Genomic DNA, 26,615 nt, shown 5'->3' with positions numbered 1-26,615 from the left:
CATAATATAAAAATAAATAAATAAATAAAAAAGGTTACACCATGTTAAAAGCCAATGTGACCTCAATAATATAAAAATAAATAAATAAAAGAATTTCATGCCCACTAGGAAGTGGAAATTGGACTGGCAAGTTTTGTATTTCTGTGTTTATGCTCGACCCATGGCTGAAATTTTATAATTGAAGCTGTAAGCTCTCTCTGTGTGCCTGTGTGTTTCCATGTCTGTAATTCAGAAAGGCCTTTCCCTATCACTGTGTGCGTGTGTAATATTTTCCTAACTCCAGACAGTATTACCAAATTAGATGATAAATCTCTTAAAGGAGCTCTGATTGGCTTAGAAATACATGAGCATTTATATAAATTAAATATTCCTAAAATTACCAGAAGTTAAGGAAATTGGATCTCAAATACTTTTAATGTGAAAAAACAGAAGTATTCTTATAGAAACTCACTCAGAAAGTATTCAAGTTCACATAATTTAGGTAAATCTTTGACAAACAAAACTAGTTTAATATTTGGTTTAATAAACAGAACTATGTCTTCGCTGTGTCAAATAATTATCAGTGTTAAACAATATATGTGTAGATTTTTATTCTACTTGGGTATGTTCTTCCTAAACTTATACAGGCTTACACACTTCTACTGAATGTTTAAGATTATGAAAAATGTACATTTGTGCTTAACCAAATTGAATCACTATTCTGACAAACTTTCTTTCAACAGGAAGTATGTCAGCTTGAAGATAATTTCTAAGATTTTTAGGTAACAACCTTGAGTTAATTAATGGATATTCAATAGATATCTAGATCATTTCAATAAAAGAGAATAGTGAATCATTGGTTGCTAAACATAATTTAAGTTTATGTATGCCTGCTTTTTATTTTTATATGTTACAAAGAGGCTATGTATAGTTGGGTCTGGTAATGAATAGCTTGGCTTTTCCACTTCGAGAAGGTGTACTATAAGGGATGTAGACAGAAACAGAAAATTGTAGGGGAATTCTGGTCAGAGCTGTCTAAGAGTTGATAGGTTTTTAAATAAGATTTTCAAAAAGGGCTTTAGTATCACCTATTATACTGATGCAAAATAAAAAAAAAGAATTTGGTTTGCTGTTAAAATTTTCTTGGACTATTGGTCTGCTCCTAATAAGAGGTTGTAAAAGGTTATTCATTGCTTTCTGTGTAATCTGCCTAGATTGCAGAGATTTTGTGTATTATCAAAATCATGCCTTGTGCTTTATGTTGACTTTTTAATGTCCTTGCTTATTTAAGAAAACAAAACTTTCTTAGTTAGGAAAGAGCTAAGGTTCTTTACAATTATGTTCATTTTAGAAATATTTTATAGTTACTTTGGTTAAATAGCTAGCTAAGTTTTGTTCTCAGTAACTCATGATCCTATCTTAATCAGTGTTCAAATCTGCTGACAACTTTTGATATTTTGCCTTTTCAAAATTAAATCCTAAACGATTTTGCACCTGAAACTGTCTTTGGGATTTCCCAGAGGGCTCCTGGAAAATCATAAAGCATTTGTTCTTTCTCCTTCAGTACTAGAATTATCTAGGTTTATTTGATCCCGATGAGTTGAATGGGAAGCGCTGTCAAGTTGGAAGAGTTGCTTAGCGTTCCCTAGGTTAAGTCTGAATGGGTAAAATGTGAACACAAATATTTCAGAAATTGTATGCTATATGGAAGTTTCTAGAGAACTGCCAATGCCCTTGCTGTTCATGATGTGTTTCTATTTATCAGAGTCCTGGTGCTACATTGCCTGATATCATACAGCAATATAATAGTGCTATCAGTCATAATTTCATTCATTTTTAAAATGCTAACTTGGTTGCAACTTTACTTCTATAATTTGAATCTAGCACCTTGTAGGCCAGAGGTTTTCAATTGGGGATTCATATCAATTACCTATGGAGTTTTATACAGATGTTTAGGACCTGCCCCAGACGTACTGAATCTTTTTATAAATATTCTTGGTATATTCTAACTGTATGCTTGGTATATTCATAATATAATTTTGGCAGGATTTTCATATGTTATATCTGAAGATTTTTCTCTGTAAAGATTATGTTCATCCATTTTTGTAAATTAGATGTAATATTAACTGTTGAATGTAATGTTGAAAATAGGGTTAATCATGTTTATAACGACGTCTGAAACTTCTCACTGACTTTATTATCTTGTTTTATATACTGCAGAAACACCAAATTTCCTTGTCCATTGCACTATTCTTGTTATAAATTCTCAGATCTTTCACTTTTAAAATTATTAGTAATAATTTAACTGCAGCCACTTTGTCTTTTATAGATAGTTCTTTGTTTTATTCTGACGCTTCAGCTACCAGCCTGAGTGCTTCGTCTTCTTTAACAAAGGCCTGTCTCAGAGCCCTGGGAGAGGACTACGGCAGGTACTTCCAGGTTCAGGGTTCTGATGATGTCACATAAACAACTCTGAGACAACAGTGGACGAGTCAGGATTTCTAAAACTCTAGAAGAGAAGCAGATGGGTTCAAGATACTGTGAACGCAAGGCAGCCTGGAGCAAGAATTAACTGCATAAAACCGAATGAGCTGATGATGGATGAATGTGGGTTTTGTTTGGAACATTGTTGATACTTTAATGTTCTGTTTTCTGGATATATAAGGAACCCCCTTTGTTCCCCTTAAGTCATCTTTAACTCCTAACTAGCCATTTAGTAGACTATGCTTTCGGAAAGTGAAATGAAACATTTGAAATTGATACATTTTTCTCCATGCCTGCCCTCCAGAATTTGGAAGCTCTTACTGAGTATTCTTATTTTCAAAGCAATCTAATTAGTTGCATAGGTTTAATATGAATCTGCCCTCCTTGTCAGCTGGAGGAATACTTGGAAACAATGGCTATGCAACCACAGCCTTGCCTGGAATGTCATGTTTGAGAATGATCCTGATTTAATCAAATTCGAGCAGACACTATTAAGGAGCTGAGGTTGACTTCATAGAGCCAATGCTTACAAAGCCTTCTTGGAAACACTGGCCTGATCCCAGGCTCACAGGGTTTCCAGTCTGATGGGGCAGCGAAGGAGGCCACTTTCTGGCAAGCCCAGGAATTCTGGGATATTTTGAAAACTTTTAGAAGGGAGGAATTCACCCAAATCTATAGATACTACAGGTGAGTTCTGGTGGGGAGTTCCTGGCTTGGCTTCCTAGCTGCAGATGTTCAACATTCATAAATTGGAAGACTCCATATTGTCGAGATTTCAATTCTCCCCAAATTGATGTAGGATTTAACAGAATCCACATAAAAATTGCAGGAGGCTATTTTGTAGATATTGACAAGTTTATTCTAAAATGTATATGGAAAGGCAAAAAAAAAAATAGAATAACTAAAGCAATATTGAAAAAGAAGAAAAAAATTAGAAGATTCCTATACCTGATTTCATAACATACTACAAAGCTACAGCAATCAAGACGACATGGGATGGGCAAAAGCACAGACCCTTAGATCAATGGGACAGAACAGAGTCCAGAAACTGGGCCACAAGAATTGAGACAGGTGATTTTCGACAAAGGTACAAAACACAATTCAATGGAGAAAGGGTAGTCTTTTTAACAAATGGTGCTGCAACAGCTGAACATGCACACACAAAAATAATGCACCTTGACCCTCATCTCAAACCATATTAAAATTAACTCAAAGTAGATCAAAGATCTGAGTACAAAATGTAAAACTATAAAACCTTCTAGAAGAACACATAGGAGAAACTCTGTGTACTTAGGTTCAGTGAGGGTTCCTGGATACAACAAAAGTATGATCCATAAAATAAAAATTATAAACTGGATTCCAGGAAAGTTAATTTTCGACAAAGAAGCCAAGAACATACAATGAAGAAGGGAAAGTCTCTTCAATAAATGGTGCTGGGAAAACTGGATAGCCACGTGCAAAAGAAGGAAAGTAGACTATTATCTTACACCATACACAAAAATTAACTCAAAATGGATTAAAGACTTGAATGTAAGACTTCAAACCATAAAACTCCTAGAGGAAAAAATAGGCAGTATGCTCTTTGACATCAGACTTAGCAGTATCTTTTCCAATACCATGTTTCCTCAGGCAAGGGAAACAAAAGAAAAAATAAACAAATGGGATTATATCAAACTAAAAAGCTTCTGCAAGGCAAAGAAAACCATCAACAAACTGAAAAAACAACCCACTAACTGGGAGAAAATATTTGCAAATCATATATCTGATAAGGGATTAATCTCCAAAATATATAAAGAACTCATACAACTCAACAACACAAAAACAACCCAATTAAAAAATGAGCAGATGATACGAACAGACATTTTTCCAAAGAAAACAACAGGCACATGAAAAATGTTCAACATCACTAATTATTAGGGAAATGCAAATCAAAACCACAATGAGATACCACTTCACACCTGTAAGAATGGCTATAATTAAAAAGACAAGAAATAACAAGCGTTGGAGAGGATGTAGGGAAAAGGGAACCCTTGTACACTGCTGGTGAGAATGTAAACTGGTGCAGCCACTACAGAAAACAGTACAGAGATTTCTCAAGAATTGACAATAGAAATCCCATATGATCCAGCTATTCCACTTCTGGGTATGTATCCAAAGAACATGAAAATACTAATTCGAAAAGATACATGCACCCCAACGTTCATTGCAGCATTATTCACAATAGCCAAGACTTGGAAGCAACCTAAGCACCCATCAGTGGACGAAGGAATAAAGAAGATGTGATGTATAGGTATACACAATGGAATACTACTCAGCCATAAAAAAGACAAAATCTTGCCATTTGCAACAACACGGATGGACCTTGAGGATATTACGCTAAGCGAGAAAAGTCAGATGGAGAAAGCCAATTACTGTATGATTTCACTTGTAAGTGGAAGATAAAACACCAATGACAGACACACACATAGATATGGAGAAGAGATTGGTGGTTACCAGAGGGGAAGGGGCTAGGGGGAGGGCGAAAGGGGTAAAGGGGCACATATGTATGGTGACGGATAAAAGCTAGACTATTGGTGGTGAACACTATGCAGCCTGTACAGAGCCTGATAAGTAATAATGTACACCTGAAATTTATACAATCTTATAAGCCAATATGACCTCAATAAAAAAATAAAGACTATAGGACACTATGAAGCCATTAAAACAATGTTGAAAACATAAAAAAAAAAAGACCTCTATCACATAGGGAAAAAAAATTGGATTCCATTGAAATTACTAACTTTTGCTCTGCAAAAGACAATACTAGAGAATTAAAATACAAGCCACAGATTGGAAAAAATTTTTGAAAATCATGTGTTGGACAAAGTACTTAAACTCAGAATATATAAAGAATTCTCAAAACCCAAAAATAAGAAAACAAAAAAACTAATAAAAACTGGGCAGGGGCCAGCCCTGTGGCTTAGTGGCTAAGCGCGCACGCTCTGCTACCAGCAGCCCGGGGTTCAGATCCCGGGCGCACACCGACGCACCACTTCTCTGGCCATGCTGAGGCCGTGTCCCACATACAGCAACTAGAAGGATGTGCAACTATGACATACAACTATCTATTGGGGTTTTGAGGAAAAAAAGGAGGAGGACTGGCAATAAATGTTAGCTCAGAGCCAGTCTTCCTCAGCAAATAGAGGAGGACTAGCATGGATGTTAGCTCAGGGCTGATCTTCCTCACAAAAAAAAAAAAACAAAAAAACTGGGCAAAAAATTCGGGCACTTCACCAAAGAAGATATACATATGGCAAATAAGCATATGAAAAATGTTCAACATCAGTAGTCATTAGGGAAATGCAAATTAAAACCAAATAAGATATTACATACCTAATAGAATGGCTTAAAAAATCTAGCAATACTAAGTGCTGATGAGGATACAAGAGCAACGAGAACTGTCACATTTTGATGGTGAGAATGTAAATTGGTATGGCTACTTTGAAAGAGAGTTTGGTAGTTTCTTATAAAGTTAAACATATACTTACAAAATGACCCAACAATTCATTCTGAGGTATTTACCCAGGAGAAATGAAAACTTATGTCCACACAAAGACTCATACACTAATATTTGTAGCAGCTTTATTTGTAATACACAAAAACTGGAAACAATCGAAATGTCCTTCAATTAGTGATCTAATAAATAAACTGTGGTACATTCATTCAGTGGAATACTATTCAGCAATTAAAAAGAAAAAAACTACTGATACATGCAAAAACACAGATGAACCTCAAATGCATTATGCCAGGTGAAAGAAGCCAGACTCAAAGGTAACATGAAATGACTCCATTTATATGACATTTGGAATAGGCAAATCCATAGGGATGGAGAATAGACTAGTTAGGGACTGAAGGTGGGCAAAGGGGTTGACTACAAAGGGACATTGATTTTTAGAGTGATGAAACTCTTCTGTATTTTGATTATGTTGGCGGTTACATGACTGTATACATTTGTCAAAACTCTTAGAACTGTACATCCAAAACAGTAACTTTTACTGTGTCTAACTTTAAAAATAAATACGAAGAAAGAACAAAGTATGTAAGTAATTTGGCCATACCAATCTCCTGCTTAAAACTTTCCCATGGCTCCGATAATTGTTAGTTCACATTTCTTAGTATGGAGCCTCAGCCTGGTCTTCCTGTCTCAAACCTCATCTCTTACTGTGCTCCTCATTCCATACTACTTGCAATTCCTGCATATTTAGAGGCCCTGACACAGCACCTAGCACAGGCGCTCAGTGAACACGGGGCCCTTCCTGCAGACCTCTTTCTGCATTTGTGCATGTTACCCTCTCTCTTGAAAGCTCTCTCTACTCTGCACCGCAGCTAACTTACAGGCATTAAGACTCAGGCAATACCTTCTCCTGAGGGGTTTCTCTGAAGCACTGCCTCCTTGTCTCTGCCCTAGGCTGGGTTTGGTGCCCCTCTTCTGAGCTTCCTCATCTGTGCGGTGAAGGCTTGGGGATGTTCAAACCTCACACATTTGAAGAAAGGATTGGCCTTCAACTGGCTCCTGGGAGATCACCTCTAAGTCCCTGAAATATCCTGCCTGATAAGATGTCTTTGTATACCTGGGGCCTTGGGCCATGCCAGACAGTTTATACTAACAATGTGATTTATAGTGCGATCCTTGAGCTACACTGCTTCAGGGTGACCTCTGGAGGGCCTGGAGACTAAGTAACTAAGATCAGTCTTGTGGGCGCCATGTGCCTAAGTAACTGACCTCCAATAAAAACCCTGGACACCAAGGCTTGGGTGAACGTCCCTGGTTGGCAATATTTCCTACATGTTGCCACACACTCTTGCTGGGAGAATTAAGCAAGATCCATGGGATTCCAGGGGAGGGGACAACTGGAAGCTTGTGCCTGGTTTCTCCTGGACTCTGTTTTCCCTAGGTGCTTTTTGCCTTGGTTGATTTTAATCTGTATGCTTTCACCGTCATAAACTGGAACTGGCTGTAACAGCTTTTCTGAGCTCTCTGAGTCCTTCCAGAGGATCATCCACTCACAGTGCCCTGGGCATTCCTGACACATCTTCCCCCTGGGTTTACTTCTATCAGAGCACTTTTCATAATGAATTGTCACTGCCAGTCTCTCTGTGCTGTGATTTAAGGGAAAGAACCTTGTATGATTTGTCCACCATCTCTAGCACTGAATGCCATGCCTAGAACATGATAAGTGTTAAATAAATGTCTGATTGCCAAGTGAGGCCTACCCTTCTCTTACGTCTGATTCCCCGAGTCAGAAAAATGCCTCGGGGGCTTGCAGAGGAATATGGAAGTAGCCTGGGTTCTCTCCCAAGAAGAAATCAGATGACATCACCACGCAAAACACAGGAAGGGAAAACTGTCAACCCCAGAAGCCTGATTGAGAATTAAGCCTGTCAGACAACACGTCCAGAATACGAATTTAAAAGCCCTTAGCCAAGTAACAGCAGTGTGACAGCACAGCGGAGGGCTATGCAGGCCACAGGTGCTTAGTGGGAGACGAGAACAGTGGGGCAGAAAGAAGGGCCACGGAAATTCCACCCTGTCAACTACATTTTATTTTCAGATTCTGCCTTTAAGGAAAGCCATCTCCACAGCAGGATAAGTGAGATTTCAATGGAAAATTCCAAGATTGGACATTTAAAATTCAAGGAGTCTTCTGGAAACAAGCAGTGTCTACAGTTCTCCGCTGGATTCCCTGGCTAATGCTCTGCCCCGCACGTAAGCTGCAAGCCCAGCCTCAAGTTCTAGCCTTTCTGGTTCTTGCTGACATTATCAAAAATGTTTAGCAATATACTCCATCAAAAAAATCACAACACAATATTTAAGTTTTGCTAAAGGTCTTTTACTGGTAATTCTTAATCTTTCTTACAAGATAAACACAGTTCAATTAAACATACATGTGCTTTGTCTTAGAGCCACAGACCAAAGAGAAATACAATATGCAATAAATGCCATCCCACCCCAAATCACTAGCTATGACTAGAATCATGGAATTTTAGAGTTGATTAGAAAAGAGCTCAGATCTTTGATTTCAATGCTCTCATTCTGAAAATGGAGTAGCTGGCACCCAAAAAAAATGTGCCAAAACATTACTTCAACGTGCCAACCCCCAAGCACGCTGCCTTTCCTCACTGGGCCTGGCACAGTCTCCACTCCAAACCTGCAAAGGGACCCATCAGATCACACCGATCCAGGCCTGAAGCTCTGGTCAGACATGACCTAGGTGGACAACCTTGAGTAAGTTACTGCATCCCTCTGAACCTGTTTTCGTATCTGGATTGTAGGATAATAACGCTTACCTCACTGGATTTTATGTGGTTAATGAGGTAACATGGAGCATCATGCCTGGCATATAGAAGATGCTCAACAAATGAACTTTCCCTTTGCTCTTCTCATCAGGTCTTCCTCCATGGCAGCCTTTCCAACTAGACTTCCTTATCAGAACCATAAATCCAAAGAGAATTATTTGAGTGCCTATTTTCTCAATTCCTCCCAAGGATGGCAAATGGCTAGTACCATTCTAGAAGACAGTTCATTCATTGCATAGAGTGGATGTCTTAGGATGTAAGGGCTTAATTCTCTCTACAAATCCAGCTGAGAGATGGCTTCCTGGACTCACACGGCTCTACAGGGTTCACAGCAGCACTCTCTGACACATCTAGTATCGGACACTACTGATACAGGGCCCCCCAAACAAGGTAGGAAGTAGAGGGTTGAGGGCTAGAAATAGGAGCAGAGGATGAAGAGGGGTTTTAAAATGCCTTCCCTGGGGTCTCTGTGGTTGGTTGCTGACAGCACTCCCTGAGCACAGGTAGTGTGCTGCCTATGTGCCTAGCAATAGCCAGAGCCCACCCTCAGTGGTCCAGTTTCTGTGAGGGCATCACATTCAATTTTGGGTCTCATGTCAACTCTTCCAGCATTATGTTGCTTTAAACCCTGCCTTGCCATTACAGGGGCAGCTCTGAGCCCCTCAAGGAACAGCCTTCCAGGCCTAAGCTTTTACGTTGGTCCCCACCACCCCACCCTCACACACACACACACACATACACAGTATCCCAGACCTTCATGCACATACAGCTGTTATCTCTGAAATTCATCCAGGTTGCCTCAGTGCCCCTGGTCTGGTCTGGGGAGGCCCTGGATCTCAGGTCTCTGCCATCTCCATCTGCCTCACCCTGCCCTGGTGCAGAAGGAAGAAATGGCAAGGGAATCCTTGGGGGCACCAGGGCCACCTCCCGGAGCCTCTCTGGTCCTGTCTGCCATCACTGAGGTGGAGTAGGTATGCCTTCCGACACTGGAAGTGGAAGGAAAGCCATTTGGGCAAAGAGAAGGAAGGGGTTCTTTGCCAGTTAGCTTCAAGTCCCACTTACAGTATTATCTAGTTTGGTTTTCTCAAACTGGGTTCTATTTAAGCACCCCAGAGAGGAGGGAAAGGAAAGTTTCAAGGGAATGGGGATGAGAGGGAGTCAGAGCCGCAGAATCCTGAAAAACTTTTTCATGCTTTTTCCTGCTGTCTGCATGGCCCCCCTGCTCCTCTCCAGCTTTGGTTTTCCGACCAGGGCACACTCAGAGCCTCGCCTCCACCGCTTCTGCCCAGCCCTGCGGCTTTCACAGGCCGCCTCCCCCACTCCCACGCATACGCATAACGGGTGCATGATCTCCGCGACTTCCGGGCAGCACACGTCTTCCTTTACAGCTCCCAATGCAGGGGCTCAAAAATCACTTGTTGAGTATTTGCAATTAGTAAAATATAAAGAATCCAGTTTAGCAACTAACCAAGGGTAGGCGGTCACCACTCATAAAACCACTCTGGACTTCCTCGCTTAACTAATATTTAGGGTCAAGGTCTTCCTCTCAATCTGTACCCAGAATTCTGTCCTCCAGGTGGAAAGGGGGGGCACTAACGGGAGCACACGGTCCCAGGGGACACCAGAGCAATCCCATCTCAGGGAAACTGCATGCTTGTTTCAGAGGGTCCAGGACCAGCCCCTCCTCTGGGCTGGAGGCCTCAGTCCTGCAGCCAGGACGAAACAAACGGCATCCACTCCCCCCTGGGCCGGCGAGCCCTCTCCCATCTCCTCTGTTTTACAGAGATCAAGGAGCTGCAGCTCCGAAAGCCAGACACGTGCCATTGGTCAAGAACTATCTGGGGAAGGGAACAGCGCATCAAGGGACCGAATCCCATCCTCACCTTGAACACCGTTTCCCAGGTAACGACGCGCCCCGCTACGGGGGCCAACAGGATCCTGGCTCTAACAGGTAACCCACTGGCAGAAATGGGTGCAAGAAGGGACAGAATGGTGGGCGGTGGAAGGAAATCACAAGAAAAGCAGAAAAGGAAAGGAAAGCAAGAAATCAAAAGATTGAAACGAGAAACAGAAAAAGTGGGGGGAGGGAAGGGGAAAAGACAGGCTCGAGGGAGAGGACAGCAGGAGCCCGGGCGGACCGACGCGGGGAGCGGACGGGCGCGGGCGCGCGGAGGGCGGCGGCGGCGCCCTTACCGGCGGTGGCTGAGCGCAGGCTCTCCAGGCTCCAGGAGCGGGACAGGGCGCCGCGCATGCCCCCGCGGCCGCCGCACACCACGCCGCTGCTGTCCGAGTCGGAGCCCGGGGACAGCCCGGCGCTGCTGCCGCCGCTGCTGCTGCTAGTGCCGAGGTCACCGCTCGTCTGCCCGCTCGACTCGCTCGGGCATTGCTGCGCCCTCATGCAGGGGGGCCCGAGCTCCAGCCACAGGCTCGCGGGCGGCTGGGCCGCGAGCGGCGGCGCGGGCCAGAGCGTGGGGGGCGCGGCGGCGGTGTCGGCGGGGCAGCCGGGCGGCGGGGCGAGCGAGCCGAGGCCGGCACCACCGTCGGAGGGCGAGGGGCGTGCGGGCGGCCGCGCGGCGTCCTCGGCCCCATCCCCGCCGCCGCGCGGCCGCCGCTCCGGGCCCGCTGACATCATGGGGCTCCGCTAAGGAGGCTCTCGGCCGGCCGCTGCCCGCTTGGCTCTGCGGCCGTGCGGCGGGGATCTTCTGCGGGCGCGGGGCGCGGGGCGCGGCTCGGGGAGGCCAGGCGCCCACCGGACAGGGCGCGCCGCCTCCGCTGGCCGCCTGCGAGCGCTAAGCCGCGGCGGGTACCCCGGTGCAGGTCGCGGGCCCGGCCGGCACGCGCTCACGCACGCGCGCACGCAGACCTGGGCGGCGACGGGCGCGGGCGCGGGGCCCCAGCCGTCCTGGGTCCGCGCAGGGCTGCGCACCCCCGCCCGTGTTCGCTGGCGTGTGCTAGGACTGGGTCGTCCTGCGGCGGGGACGCCCCGACTCCCCGCGGCCGTGCTGGTGAGTGGAGCCGGCGGGCGCTCGCTTTTCTTCCACAAGGACCCAGCTCAGACTGGCCCATCTGGGGCGGGAACGCAGGCGGAGGCCACGCTCAGCCCGGGGGCAGAGACCCCGGCAGGCAGCCCTGCACACCGGGTCCGGGGAGCGCGCCAGGCCAGGACTTGCCCGCGTCCCCGGCCCTGCCACGCAGGCGGTGCGCGGGGAACACACGGCACCCGCCACCCTGCCGACAGCCGGCTGGCAGGAGCGTGCCCCGCGCAGGGTACGCCGGCCCCGTGCTCTGCAGTGATGAAGAGGCTGTAAAAAGTAGAGGCACAGAATGCGTCGAACGATTTTAGAAGGTGTCTGGAAAAGTCCAGTGACAGGCACAAATGAAAATGGGAGCCACAAAGCACATGACATAGAGCTAGGGATTCCAGGTTTTTTGGGGGGGGGGGCGGGGGGGTAAGGGTAAGGGTAAGGGCAAGGCTGTTGCCTCTGACCCTCCCACATGCTCTTGAGCGTTCTGTAGGTTCTTGGAGTGTGCCCAGAGGGTAAGGTACCTCCACTGCTCCAAACAAGCGCGATAGTCAAGAAGTACTTAGATGAAATACAAAACCTGGGAGGTGAAAACAGCGGGAGACTTGGTCTCCCCTTGGAGATGAGATGTGTGAGGGAGAGTCCTAATATGGACTGATAACGGCTGATCAGGGCTGCTGACCTCTCTCCCTTCTCCCCAAGCATCATTACTCCTCCAAGCCCTCGGGAGCTGGTTCTAGTGTAAAATGAAGAAGATGAAATGAGAGGTCCTTGGCACACCCCAGCACACCAGCTGGTATTGGGTGGATGCGGGAAAAGTGGTCGTTCTCTCCTTTTCCCTCCATTCGGGGTTCATGTCCTGTAGCCTATCTGCTTCCTAAGCAATATGTACTCCTGGCTCTGTACCAAAAGATACCATGCATCCTCAGAGATCTCTCTCCTCTCCTTGCAGGCCCTCCGTTATCTCGTCAGATGATTATATTAATACCTACTGGTATTAAGAGCCTCAGGGGCTGGGGACAAGGGCATTGCAGACGTTTCCGTGAAGTACAAAGCTCTGTACAAGCCTAAGGTAATACCAGTGTTGTTGGGTGTTCAGTTGATGGGCATTGGGGATGACTCAGCCAAATCTGCTCTTGAAGGCCCCTCCCTCCGTTTACCTTACTCATCTGGGGAACCTGTGCTCCTTTCCCACCCACTCCATTCTTTCCTGTCCTCAGGAAGAGCAGCCCTTCCCTCCTCTGTTCTGAGTGTGGGGGAGTCACCATGTATGTCTCCTCCTGTCGTCCTGTTGAGGACTTCGAGCTGAGCCCTATGGGTGGGAAGAGCTGCTCAGGGAGGAGATGGCCATTTGCAGCATGAGCCACAGATCAAGAGACACCCCTCCCAATTCATCAGCAGGTCTGTGGGTTCTACCTCCAAAATAAGTGTCAAAGTTGTCCATGTCTCTCTCTTATTTTACTGCTACCACTGCCATACTGTGCTTGGAAGACAGCTTTAGTCTCTTAACCTGTTCCACAGAGCAGCCTGAGGAAGCTCTACAATAGAAATCTCACCATGTCAGCCTCCTGCTTCAAACCTTGAAAAGGCTTCTCTTGCCAGTTAGCAAGACGTTGTGTGTTCTGGCCTGACTGTTTCTCTACCTCTTCTCATCTCTCGCTGTCCCTTGCTCTCTGCACTCCAGCTACTGTGGCCATCTTGCTGTTTCTCCTTCTTGCCTCAGGGCCTTTGCATGTACTGTTCCTTTTACCTGGAATGCTCTTTGCTTTTCAAGGTACTGGCTGCTTCTCGGCCTTCAGGTCTCAGTAAATGATGCCTCCTCAGTGAGACTTCATTTATTCCTTCCCAGCACTTATGACCCATCTGTCAGTGGCTTGTTGTTTATCTGTTGTCTGCCCCCCATAGACCACGTGCACTGTGAGGGCAGCGGTTCCTTGCCCACTGCTGTGTCCCAGTGTTATGAGCAGGCCAGTGAGGCAGGAAGGGAGTGTTCTTGCTCTTTGGAGTCAGGACTTTGAGAAGAGGATGCGTGATCCTCAGTGGAGAGTGCAAAGGTGGCGCCTCCAGATGGCAGCAGCCTGGCCGAGCTAGCCTGTGTGAGCCCGTGTCAGCTAGACAGCCACGCGCCATGCTTCTTCTGAGTCCATTTCTCTTTTAAGTCTTCCCGAGACTTCAGTCAAGTCTTATTTGAATCAGCTATCCTGGTCTCAGCTGTACTGCAGGGATGACTAGAGTGTCCTCATTTGAGCTCTGGTGTGAAAAAGGGATCCATATTTCTTAAGACCATAGAGTGATGGCAGCTGAAATTAATGCTTACCACCCAAGCTTCAGGGGGCCTTGGGGGACAGAAGTTGGTGCAGTGAGACTTAGCGGCTTCGTCCCTCACCAGGGGAAGTTTCTTTCTCCATAAAACTTATAGGCTCCATTTCTGATACTATTAAGAGAGAGAGCAGATTTTGATTCTCTTACCATCACATGGTAGGTTTATAATTATAAATAATTACATGTATCTGTGTGTGTGTGTATATATATATACACACAGATATGAATTAACAGTGATACAATGTCTTTATCAGAAAGGTCAGCACAGAAGGACCAGTGTTTCTTGAGGCTGGGTCAGTGCTGTGGAAACAGGAGCTGCAATGCAACTGCACATGTAGAAACAGACATGGAATGGGACTGAAGGTGGTCGAAGCCTAGAGATCGGCTTCTGTCCAGCCTCTCCTTACTAACCCTGGACTTCAGTTTCTACAACAGTGTTGGATGGAAAGAAGCTTAAAGCCAGAGAAATCTGGGTTCAAATCCTGGTTTTGTCTCTTACAACTTGTGACCTTGGGCAAATGATTTAACCTTCTTGAGTCTTTCTTTCCTCACCCATCAAATAACAATATTAACAACTATTTTTGCAGGATTATTGTGAACACTAAATGAAGTGATATGTAAATATGCAACAGTGTCTAGCAATGTCTGAAATATTAGCTACTATTTATTAAGCATATATTAAGTGTTAATTACTTTGCATATATTATTTTACTTCCACAAAAACTTTTACTGATAGGTACTATTATTAGCCCCATTTTTCAGTTGAAAATAACAAGCTCTGAATAATCCAAGGCCACACACCTAGGTGAATTGGTTCCACTGCTCACCACCATGCTTTGAGCCCCTGTGTAACTGTGAATTCCCTTCCTCACCATTTTGAAGATTCTCCAGACAGTTATTGCTGGAATATCATTAGTGTCCTTGGTAAGTGAGCCTACTTTGTGCAGAGCATAATGCTAGCTGTGGGGGAGATAATGAGGAAGTGTAAGCGATGGATCTTGATATCAAGTAACTATGACATGAGCTCAGTTATCCAACTTATCTCCTCTAAGACTCTCATGAAATGACCAATGGGTTATAAGCATGGGGAATATTGAGATCGACTTCAGGCAAGACAATATGGCAAGCTCCACTGACCCACTCCCCAGTGAAATTGGTGAGAATTATTTAAAAATAACCATTTAAAACCTCTGGAAATGGTCCTAAGGGCAAACAGAAAATAAAGAAACATCTATTTAAGAAAATCAGTGAAAATTCAGTAAGAATGGTGAGAGTCTGTGGTATCCGAACCAAGACCACTCCTTCTCCCTGCTTCCCTATTTGGCGAGGCAGAGATTCTACTCCAGATGGCTGATGCCAAGTCATAGGGCTCCATCTCTCCGCAGCTCCCAGTTGGAGAGCTTACTTCCCTGGAGGAGCAGTTTTTCTCAACCTGTCCCAAAATTCCTGTTGCCAAGGCGAAGTCCTGGGTGAGAATGGTTGAGCAGTGGGGGATCCCTTCTTTAACACAGTGAGAATATTGGGGCTTCGATAGCCTTTCTCCCTGCTCATAAGGGTGTGATTCCATGCCAGGAGAGGCAAGCTGAAGGGACTGCAGGCTACTGCACTCTCCTTCACAGAGTGTCACTCAGAGAGAAGCCTGCCACTGCTCAAAGATTTTGCCTTGGGGCGAAATTTTGACTGTAGGCAGGCTGTAAAATAGATAGCTACTAAGCTCTTCCCAAAGGAACTGGCCTCATTTGTAATAGAGCATGGACAAGTTTAAACCCAGAGGTGCTCACAAGAACACCGGAGGTTGTGGAGAAAGGCATCTGGGAAGAGATTAATGGATCTAATCAAGATACAGCCTAGATTGTAACCCTATTAGTTTGCAGGAAAGAACCAAAAATAAGACATTTTGGAGGAGCCCTCCTGCAATCAAAACAAATACCAAACACAGACTTTTGAAACTAGTCCTTCAAAGGAGCCAGAATCTGTTTGAATTAGTTGGTAGAGCAATTTATGCCCCAGGGCATTACTGAAAACAGTAGAGCAATTAGCTGCCAGTTACTGGAGTTAAACAGCTGAGTGTGGTCAGGGAGAGAGAAGAACAGAGCCCTACCAAACCACTGTCGTCCAAGGATGACCGTAGGCATACCCAAAGCTGCACCCCCTGAGGAGCAACACAGGCTTCACACTGTGGGAGAGGAAGCAGATTTCACTAAAATGACTCACCTGGTTACTAAACAAACAGCCAATAACAATAACAAGCCCAGAGTGGGGACCATACTCTGAGTTGCTATAATATATTATCTAAAACATCCAGTTGCCAACCCAAAATTATGAGACATACAAAGAAACAAGAAAGTATGACCTATACACTGGGAAAAAAGCAGGCAAGAGAAACTGCCTGTGAGAGTGACCAGTTGTCAGATTTATCAGAAAAAGACTTCAAATTGTCATTATAAACAGGGTCACAGAACTAAAGGAAACCCTGATTAAAGAAGTGAAGGAAGGTGTGATGACACGGTGCATCAAATAGAGAACATGAATAAATAGAAATTATTTAAAAAGATTGAAATTCTGGAGTTAAAAAGTACAATAACTGAAATTACAAAATTCACTAGAGAGTCTCAACAGTAGGTTTGAACTGGCAGGAAAAAGAGTTAGCATACTTGAAGAGAGATTGAGAGAGATTATGCAAGCTGAAGAACAGAGAGAAAAAAAAATAAAGAAAAATGAACAGAGCCTTAGAGAAATATGGGACACCATTAACTGCACCAACATGTGCAATGGGAGTACCAGAAGGAGAAGAGAGAAAGGAGAAGGAAAAAATACTCAAAGAAATAATGGCTGAAAACTTCCAAAATTTATTGAAAACAATAATCTACGTATCTAGGAAGCTCAGCAAATTCCAAGTAGATAAATGGAAAGAGACCCACAAACAGACACTCATAGAAAGTCAAAGACAAGAAGAAAACCTGAAAGCAGCAAAAGAAAAATGATGCATAATTTACAAGGGAACCCCTGTAAGATTAACAGCTGACTTCACAGCAGAAACTGTGGCAGCCAGAGGAAGTGGGATAACATATTAAAAGTGCTAAAAGGAAAAAAACCCTATCAACCAAGAATCCTATATCTAGCAAAGCTATTTTTCAAAAACGAAGGCAAAGTAAAGACTTTCTCAGATAAACAAACTTTGAGCAAGTTTGTTGCTAGCAGACCCAACTTTGAAGAAATACCAAGTTCTTCAGACTGAAAGCAATGATAGTAACTTAAATTCACATGAACAAAAACAGAGCACTGGTAAAGCTAATTATGTAATTATAAAAGATACTATAAATTCCTATTTTCTCCTTTCTTTACTGATTTAAGAAGTAATTGTATAAAATAATTTTATTTTATAATATAAATAATAATTTAATTTAATACATATATAACGTATTATTTGGCCTATAACATATAGAATTGTAATATATATGGAATATATCTGCCAATAATAGCACAAAGGAGGTGGGTGGGAGCAAAGCTGTAATGGCTAGGAAAATGACAGATGGTACGGTAACAATTTTAAAAATGCATTGCTAGGTCTGTAACATTAATAGATGTAATATATATAACAACAATACCACAAATGGGGGAAAGGGAAGAGAGCTATATAGGAGTAATATTTCTGTATGTTACTGAAATGAAGCTAGTATACACCTGAAGTTGATTCTGATACGTTAAGAGGTATGTGTTAAACACTAGAGCAACCATTAGAAATACTCAAAAAAATACAGTGCAAGAATCATTAATGAAATTAAAATGCTACATTAAAAATCATTCACTCTGCAAAAGAAAGCAGTAAAGGAGGACTAGAGGAACAAAAAAGATGAGACATATAGAAAACAAAAAGTAAACTGGCAGATTTAAATCCAACTATATCAATAATAACACTAAATGTAAATGGATTAAACAATCCAATCAAAAGACAGAGAATGTCAGGCTGGATAAAAACATGATCCACCTATATGTTGTCTACAGGAGACACACCTTAGATTCAAAGACACAAATAGATTGAAAGCAAAAAGATGGAAAGAGATATATCACGTAAACAGCAACACAGAAATATGGAGTGGCTATACTGATATCAGATAAAATAGCCTTTAAAACAAAAAAAAGTTACTAGAGATAAAGAGGGGCATTTTATAATAATAAAAGGTCAATCCATCAGGAAGATATAACAGTTACAAACATATATACACCTAATAACAGAGCACCAAAATACATAAAACAAAAACTGACAGAAATGAAGGGAGAAATAGATAATTCAACAATAATAGTTGGAGTTTTCAATACTCAACTTTCAATAATAGATAGAAAAACTAGACAGGAGATCAGAGAAATAAAAGACTTGAACAACAGTATAAACCCACTAGACCTAGTAGACATCTATAGAACACACCACCTAACAACAGAGTATACATTCTTCTCAAGTGCACATGGAACATTCTCCAGGATAGACCATATGTTAGTCCATAAAACAAACTTTAATAAATTTAAAAGGATAGAAATAATACAAAGTGTGTTCTTTTACCACAGTGGAATGAAATTAGAAATCAGTAACAGGGGAAATATGGGAAACTCACAAATATGTGGAAATTAAAAAAACACACTCCTAAATAACCAATGGATCAAAGAAGTAAAAATTAAAATCAGCAAATACTTTGAGATAAATGAAAATGATGACCAAATGTGTGAAAACTTATAGGAGACAGCTAAAACAGTGCTTAGAGGGAAATTTATAGGTGCAAATGTCTATATTAATAAAGAAGGGAGTGACGTCAGCATCACAGCAGAGTGAGCTGTTCCCTTGGTCTGTCCTCCCTAAAATACAACCAAAATGACATTCATTAACCAACAGAAGATACCCACACAGCACAATAGGACGTCTGAGAGATTCACGCATCCATACGTTTGAAGGTGTGGTACTGGATGCCCAGGAAGAAGTGGAAGTAGGTGAGTGGATCTCCTCCCACTCCCCAGTGGCAGTGACCTAGGTTGCAGTCTGCATGCAGCAGCCAGTGCATGACTCCAAGAGGAGGTGTGGGAACAGGCAGGCCTCCTATGAACATTTATACTTTCAGAGTGCCATCCCAGCCTGCAGGAACGCTCCACACTGAGGCAGCTGAGCCACCATGTGGGCACTCCCACCAAGCCCAGCAGCCCCGGCAGGCTGTGAGTGAGTGAAGAGTGGGCTTGAGCACACAAAAGAAAGTGCCTCTCTGCGCCTCTCCCACCTGGCGCACCAACTCAGCTGATCAGCCAGGGCAGTGGATCCACACCAGAGTGCCTGCGCTTGCATGTGTGACCCGCCAGGCAGTGGCAGCCAGTGGGCAGGCGAGACAAGCCCTCTCGGCACAACTTCCAGTGGACAGGCCCAACAATGGCAGGTTCAGGAAACACAGCTCCTGCCCCCCCCACCCAGTGGTGGCAGGTGGGCTCTGCAACCAGACACTACTACTCTGCACCAGCAAAGGTTCACTTCATCAAACACCCTGAAGAAATACATTCACACTACAGATCAGAAGGGAAATGACAAGTATCCAGAAAATAATCCTGAAGTCACAGAAATTTACAATATAAATGACAGAGAACTCAAAATAGTTATCATAAAGAAACTCAATGAGTTACAGAAAACTCAGAAAGACAGTTCAGTAAACTCAGGAGTAAAATTAATAAGTAGAAGCAATTCTTCACAAAAGAGATTGAAACTCTAAAAAAAAAAAAACCAGACAGGAATGCTGGATGTGAAGAACACAATTAATGAGATAAAAAACAATCTAAAACCTTAAAAAACAACTGACATTATGGAGGACAGAATTAGTAATTTTTAGAGGACACAAATATAGAAAGGCCACAGGTGGAGGAGGAGAGAAAACCAAGACTTAAAAAAAATGAAGAAATTCTCTGAGAAATATCTGACTCAATTAGGAAATGCAACATAAGGATTATAGGTATTGCAGAGGGAGAAGAGAGGGAGAAAGGAGCAGAGAGCTTGTTCAAAGAAATAATAGCTGAGAACTTCCCAAACCTGGGGAAGTCGTTGGAATTACAAGTAAATGAAGCTAGTAAAACTCCGAATTACATCAATGCAAAAAGATCTTCTCCAAGACATATATTAGTAAAACTGGCAAAAGTCAATGACAAAGAAAAAATATTAAGGGCAGCAAGGCAGAAGAGAATAACCTACAAAGGAACCCCTATCAGGCTTTCAGTGGATTTCTCAGCAGAAACCATACAGGGTAAGAGAGAATGGAATGATATATTCAAAATACTGAAAGACAAAACTTTCAGCCAAGAATATTCTATCCAGCAAAACTATCCTTCAGATATGAAGGAGAAATAAAAGCATTCCCAGATAAACAAAAGCTGACAAGTTCATCACCAATAGATCTCCCTTACAAGAAATGAGAAGGAAGCCCTCCATCCTGACACAAAAAGGCAATGGTTTACAAAGCTTTGAACAAGGAGATAGACAGACAGATAAAACCAGAAAATTGCAGCTCTCTATCAGAACAGGTTAGCAAAGCATCATAACATAAAAGACAAAGGGAAGGAAAGCATCAAATATAACTATAAACACCTCAATTTAGTCACAAACTCACAACACAAAACAGAATAATTTGTGACAACAATATCTCAGAAGAGGAAGAGGAAAGGGATGGAACCTGCTTAGGCTAATGGAGATAAAAGGCTATCAGGAAATGGACTGTCTCATCTATGAGATCTTTTATATGAACTTCACAGTAACCACTAAACAAAAAATCAGAGCAGAGACACAAATGATAAATAAAGAGAAAACCATCAGAAAAAATAACCAAACTAAAATGGCAGTCAGAAATACATGGGAAGAGAAATAAGGGAAATATAGAACAACCATAAAACCAGAGATAAAAAGGCAGTATTAAGCCCACATATATCAATAATCACTCTAAATGTAAATGGGTTGAATTCTCGAATCAAAAGACATAGAGTGGCTGGATGGATTAAAAAACAGGAACCAACAATATGCTGCCTCCAGGAGACACATCTCAGCTCTAAAGACAAACACAGGCTCAGAGTGAAGGGATGGAAGACGATACTCCAAGCTAATGTCAAACAAAAGAAAACAGGCATTGCCATAGTTATATTAGTCAAAGTAGACTTCTAGATAAAAAAGGCAATGAGCGACAAAGAGGGGCAGTATATAATGATAAAAGGGACACTCCACCAAGAGGACATAACACGTATGAATATATATGCACTTAACATAGGAGCACCAAAGTACGTAAAGCAACTATTAACAGACCTAAAGGGAGAAATTAACAGCAACACAATAATAGGGGACCTCAATACCCCATTTACATCAATGGATAAATCATCCAGACAGAAAGTCAACAAGGAAATAGCGGACTTAAAAGAAAAACTAGACCAGATGGACTTAATAGATATATATGGAACACTCCATCCAAAATCAACAGAATACACATTCTTCTCAGGTGCACATGGAACATTCTCAAAGATAGACCATATGCTGGGAAACAATGCAAGCCTCAATAACTTTAAGAAGATTGAAATCACATCGAGCATCTTTTCTGAACATAATGCTATGAAACTAGAAATCAACTACAAGAAAAAAGCTGTGAAAGTCACAAATATGTGGAGACTAAACAACACGTTACTGAACAACCATTGGATGGATGAAGAAATCAAAGGAGAAATCAGAAAATACCTGGAGACAAATGAAAATGAAAATACATCATACTAACTCTTACAGGATGGAGCAAAAGCGGTTCTAAGAGGGAAATTCATAGCAATACAGGTCCACCTCAACAAACAAGAAAAATCTCAAATAAGTGATCTTAAACTACACCTAATAAGACTAGAAAAAGAAGAAATAAAGCCCAAAGTTAGCAGAAGGAAGGAAACAATAAAAATTAGAGCAGAAATAAATGAAATTGAAACAAACACAAAAAAACAGTAGAAAGGATCAATGAAACGAAGAGCAGGCTCTTTGAGAAGAGAAACAAAATTGACAAGCCCTTAGGCAGATTCACTACAACAAAAAGAGAGAAGGCTCAAATAAATAAAATTAGAATTGAAAGAGGAGAAATTACAACAGATACCACAGAAATACAAAGAATTATAAGAGAATACTATGAAAAACTATATGCCAACAAATTGGATAACCTGTAGGAAATGGATAAATTCTTAGACTCATGCAGCCTCCCAAAAGTGAATCAAGAAGAATTAGAGAATCTGTGTAGACTGATCACAAGAGATTGAACCAGAATCAAAAACCTTTTAAAAAACAAAAGTCTAGGACCAGATGGCTTCTCTGGAGAATTCTACCAAACATTCCAAGAAGATTTAATACCTATCCTTCTCAAACTATTCCAAAAAATAGAACAAGATGCAATGCTTCCTAACTCATTCTTTGAGGCCAACATCACCCTGATCCCAAAACTAGACAAGGACAACACAAAGAAGGAAAATTACAGGCCAATATTGCTGATGAACATAGATGCAAAAATCCTCAGTAAAATATTGGAAAACTGAATATAGCATGACTTAACATAAGTATCGCCATGTTTGTCTGCTTGGTGACCCTAGGAAATCTGCCACACTAAAAGAATATAGAACAGCTGCTTGTGGTGGGAACCAGCCTTTCTCCCACAATACTAGCTGCAATTATTTAGGTTATAAATCTCGTGGGATGTCAAGGACAGGCACAGACTGGCCATCTGTGCCGGTCTGAGATAAGTACTGGGAGTTACAGTGCACGTACACACGTGATAACAGTGAGAAGGAAAAATACCAAAAGTTCCCATAGAGATGGTCTCTAAGTAAAAACATACATAAAAGCCACTCACAATTCTGCTTGGGCGAGAGTCTCGCCTGTGGAGGGGATGCGCTACCCAGGACCACTGTCGACCGGAACTCCCACCTAGCCGTGTCAATTCAAGGGACTCTCCCTGGCATAAGGGCGTGTATGTTGTAAGTACCCGATCTGACATTTTCTCTTTTCGGTCAATCTGATGTTTCCCTTTTCAATTGACCTGATGTTTTTCCCTCTTATTATTTGACCTATTTGGATCTGTTTGCTGCCTTTGCCTTTACCCTTCCTATATATTCAATCCATTCATCTGGGTTAAAAAGTTTCTTTATGTCTCTGATCAAATCCACCAAACCTCTCAAAACACAGCAATACATTAAAAAGATCATACACCATGATAAAGTGAGATTTATACCAGGGTCACAGGGATGGTTCACCATCTGTAAATCAAAGTGATACACCACATTAACAGAATGAGGAATAAAAACCACATGATCATCTCAATAGATGCAGAGAAAGCATTTGACAAGATCCAATATCCATTTATGATAAAAACTGAATAAAATGAGGTACTGAAGGAAAATACTTCAACATAATAAAGGCCATATATGACAAACCCACAGCCAACAACATACTCAATGGGGAAAAACTGAAAGCCATCCCTCTGAGAACAGGAACAAGACAAGGGTGCCCACTCTCACCACTTCTATTCAACATAATACTGGAGGTTTGGGCCAGAGCAATTAGGCAAGAAAAAGAAACAAAAGGGATCCAAATTGGAAAGGAAGAAGTGAAACTCTCACTGTTTGCAGATGACATGATTCTATATATAGAAACCGTAAAGAATCCATCAGAAAACTATTAGAGATAATCAACAAATATAGCAAATTTGCAGGGTACAAAATCAACTTAAAAAGATCAGTTGTGTTTCTATACTCTAATAATGAGCTAGCAGAAAGAGAACTCAGGAATACAATCCCATTTATAATTGCAACAAAAAGAATAAAATATCTAGGAATAAATGTAACCAACGAAGCGAAAGATCTATACACCTCTATAAGAGATTATTGAAAGAAATCATCATAAATGAAATCATAAATCATCCAGACAGAAAGTCAACAAGGAAATAGCGGACTTAAAAGAAAAACTAGACCAGATGGACTTAATAGATATATATGGAACACTCCATCCAAAATCAACAGAATACACTTTCTTCTCAGGTGCACATGGAACATTCTCAAAGATAGACTATATGTTGGGAAACAATGCAAGCCTCTATAAATTTAAGAAGATTGAAATCATATCAAGCATCTGTGGTAATGGTTGCACATATCTGTGAATATACTAAAACAACACTGAATTGTACATGTTAAAGGGGTGAATTTTTTGGTATGTGACTATATGTCAATAAAGCTGTTAAAAAAATAGAGAAATTCCTTTACCAGCATTAGAAACTGGGGAAGGTTATCAGCCACTAATCAGCCACAATCTACAATAAAGATATAATGGGCTTGAAGAAAGAAGTGACCCATAGCTTTGAAATAACAATACAACCAGAAGGCAAGTAGGGAAATTCCTGGTAAAACCCTGCAAACCCTTCCTAAGTCACAGGTATGGGCTCTGGAGGTGCAGAGGGCTTTACATGATGCTGTGCATCTGCTGTGCTGGGAACTCACAGAGTGGTATCTGGCCCTACTGGCTGCACTCAGAGAGGAGTGGATGTGGTGGAGTTTATCCTGGGCACTGATTTGCAGGGCAGAGTGGCATGCTCCCATTTCAGGCTAATTCTTGGCTACTCCTCCAAACATAGAGAAGAAATGCTGGAATGAGGCAAAGCTTCCTGCTGGGACTGCTTACAGCTCCCTCCCTCCTGATACACATTACAGGAAAGCTTAACTTTTCACTTCCTACTTCTATAGGAAGCTGTGTTTGAAGGATTTTGACAGGAACCTGTAACAATCTCTGAAAGGATGTTGTCTCCAATGCTACTTGATAACAAGCCATTGCTGGGGAAGGATTGATGTCTGTAAAGATAAGCAAATAGAGAAATTTCACCTATGAAAAACACTAGTCAAAAGAAAAGCAGATGAATTTGGAAATGAATTTATAAAACATGAACAAGAGAAAATTTTAGAAAATTCCCAATTTTCTGTTTTTAACAAGTTTGAAGAGGACCTTGGAAAGATTTATTGGAGATTAAAAACATGATCACTGAATCACACATTCCAGTGAAGGCAATCAACAGGTGAGAGAGAACCAAAAAAACAAAAAGGAAGATAAAACTGAGAAATTCTCCCAGAACTGAGAGGAAAAAGATAAAAAAAAGGGAAAATGATTAGAGGTTCCAGGGATAGAAACTGGAAATACAATCTGTAGAAAGTAGAAATCCCAGAAGTTTGGAACAGTTGGAGTAGAAGCAATAAATAAAGAAAGAAAAGAAAGTTCTAAGCTAAATATGGAGACCCAAGCTCACATTAACTTGACCCTCATGTTAACATGATGAAATGGGAAGGCAGGAATTATCACTCCTTTTTTGAATAAAAAGGAATCTGAGCTGCAGAGAAATGGAGGGAGGTGCCCAGTTCCCACCCTGTGTGAAGTGCAGCTGGAGCCTGACCCCTGACTTCCAGGGCAGTATTCTTGGTGTGTAGTCATGCTGGGGCACATGTGTCACTGAAGTTTTTTTATTTATTATTCTGCAGTAAATTCACCTGCCAATTAATTCAAATGAGGCTATGAAATAATAGGAATATATGATTATTAAGCTTTAAATTTGTAAGAAGGTTCTAACTTCAAGGGCCACAATCAGCCTTGAGAATTACTGCTGGAAGAGTGCTACTCTTACTGTTTACTGCCCCTCCCACAAGCCTCTAAATAATTCCATGACTTAATGAAGAGCTTATGTTAGAAATATTGTTTCCCTTGAAAAGATTCTTTCAGTAGTTGTCAAACACCTTTTCATGATTTTGCTTACTGTGAATTTAAGATCACAACCATATCTGGAAAAGAAGAAAAGTCCACTGCACGATGCGGTATAAGCACATACATTTGGCTAATGGAAAACAGTCATGTCCAGCAGCTAATCTGAGCGGCCAGCTCCCCCAGGACCGGCACCCAGTAGGCATTGAGTCAGATTCAGAGCTCAAGACCCAGGGCTGCCTCACAGCTGACTCTTTAGCATGGCATCTGCCACACTTCAATGCTCCGAGCCCAACCACTACTCTCCATGTCATCTTTTGCTAGCCTCACTGGCTTTTCACAGGTCTTTAGCTCCAACAGGACCAAACTATGGGCAGCCTTGAATACCAGTCCCATTTCCACTCCCCAAGTCTAGAGAAAGTACATATTTGACAGGTGTAGCTATTTTGTTGTTTCAACCCTGTCTAGGGCTTTACCCTTCTTTATCCTTCTTAAGCACCAGATTTGGCCTCTCCTTCCAGCCAGCTGGATCGTTTTAGACTGTAAGGTTGCCATCTAACATAATCTGCACCTGCTCAAGACCTGGGACCCAACATCTGTCCTTCCACCAGGAGCCGTTGAGCATTTTCAGCATGTCCAGCCCCTCCTGGATTAGGTCTAGGAAAGGCAGTGGCTGTGCATGGGGAGGCCTCATCCTGGCTATCATTGGGGCC

General features: G+C 42.3%; 1 protein-coding gene across 2 annotated transcripts in view; it reads right to left on the bottom strand.

The window, feature by feature from the left end:
* ARHGEF4 (Rho guanine nucleotide exchange factor 4) overlaps positions 1-26,615 on the bottom strand; it is a 151,645-nt gene that overhangs the window by 64,949 nt on the left and 60,081 nt on the right. The gene's annotated exons all lie outside the window — the stretch shown is intronic.

The sequence above is a fragment of the Diceros bicornis genome, chromosome 10 (genome assembly GCF_020826845.1).
Source record: "Diceros bicornis minor isolate mBicDic1 chromosome 10, mDicBic1.mat.cur, whole genome shotgun sequence".
NCBI lineage: Eukaryota > Metazoa > Chordata > Mammalia > Perissodactyla > Rhinocerotidae > Diceros > Diceros bicornis.
This window is presented reverse-complemented; position numbering and strand designations above follow the sequence as displayed.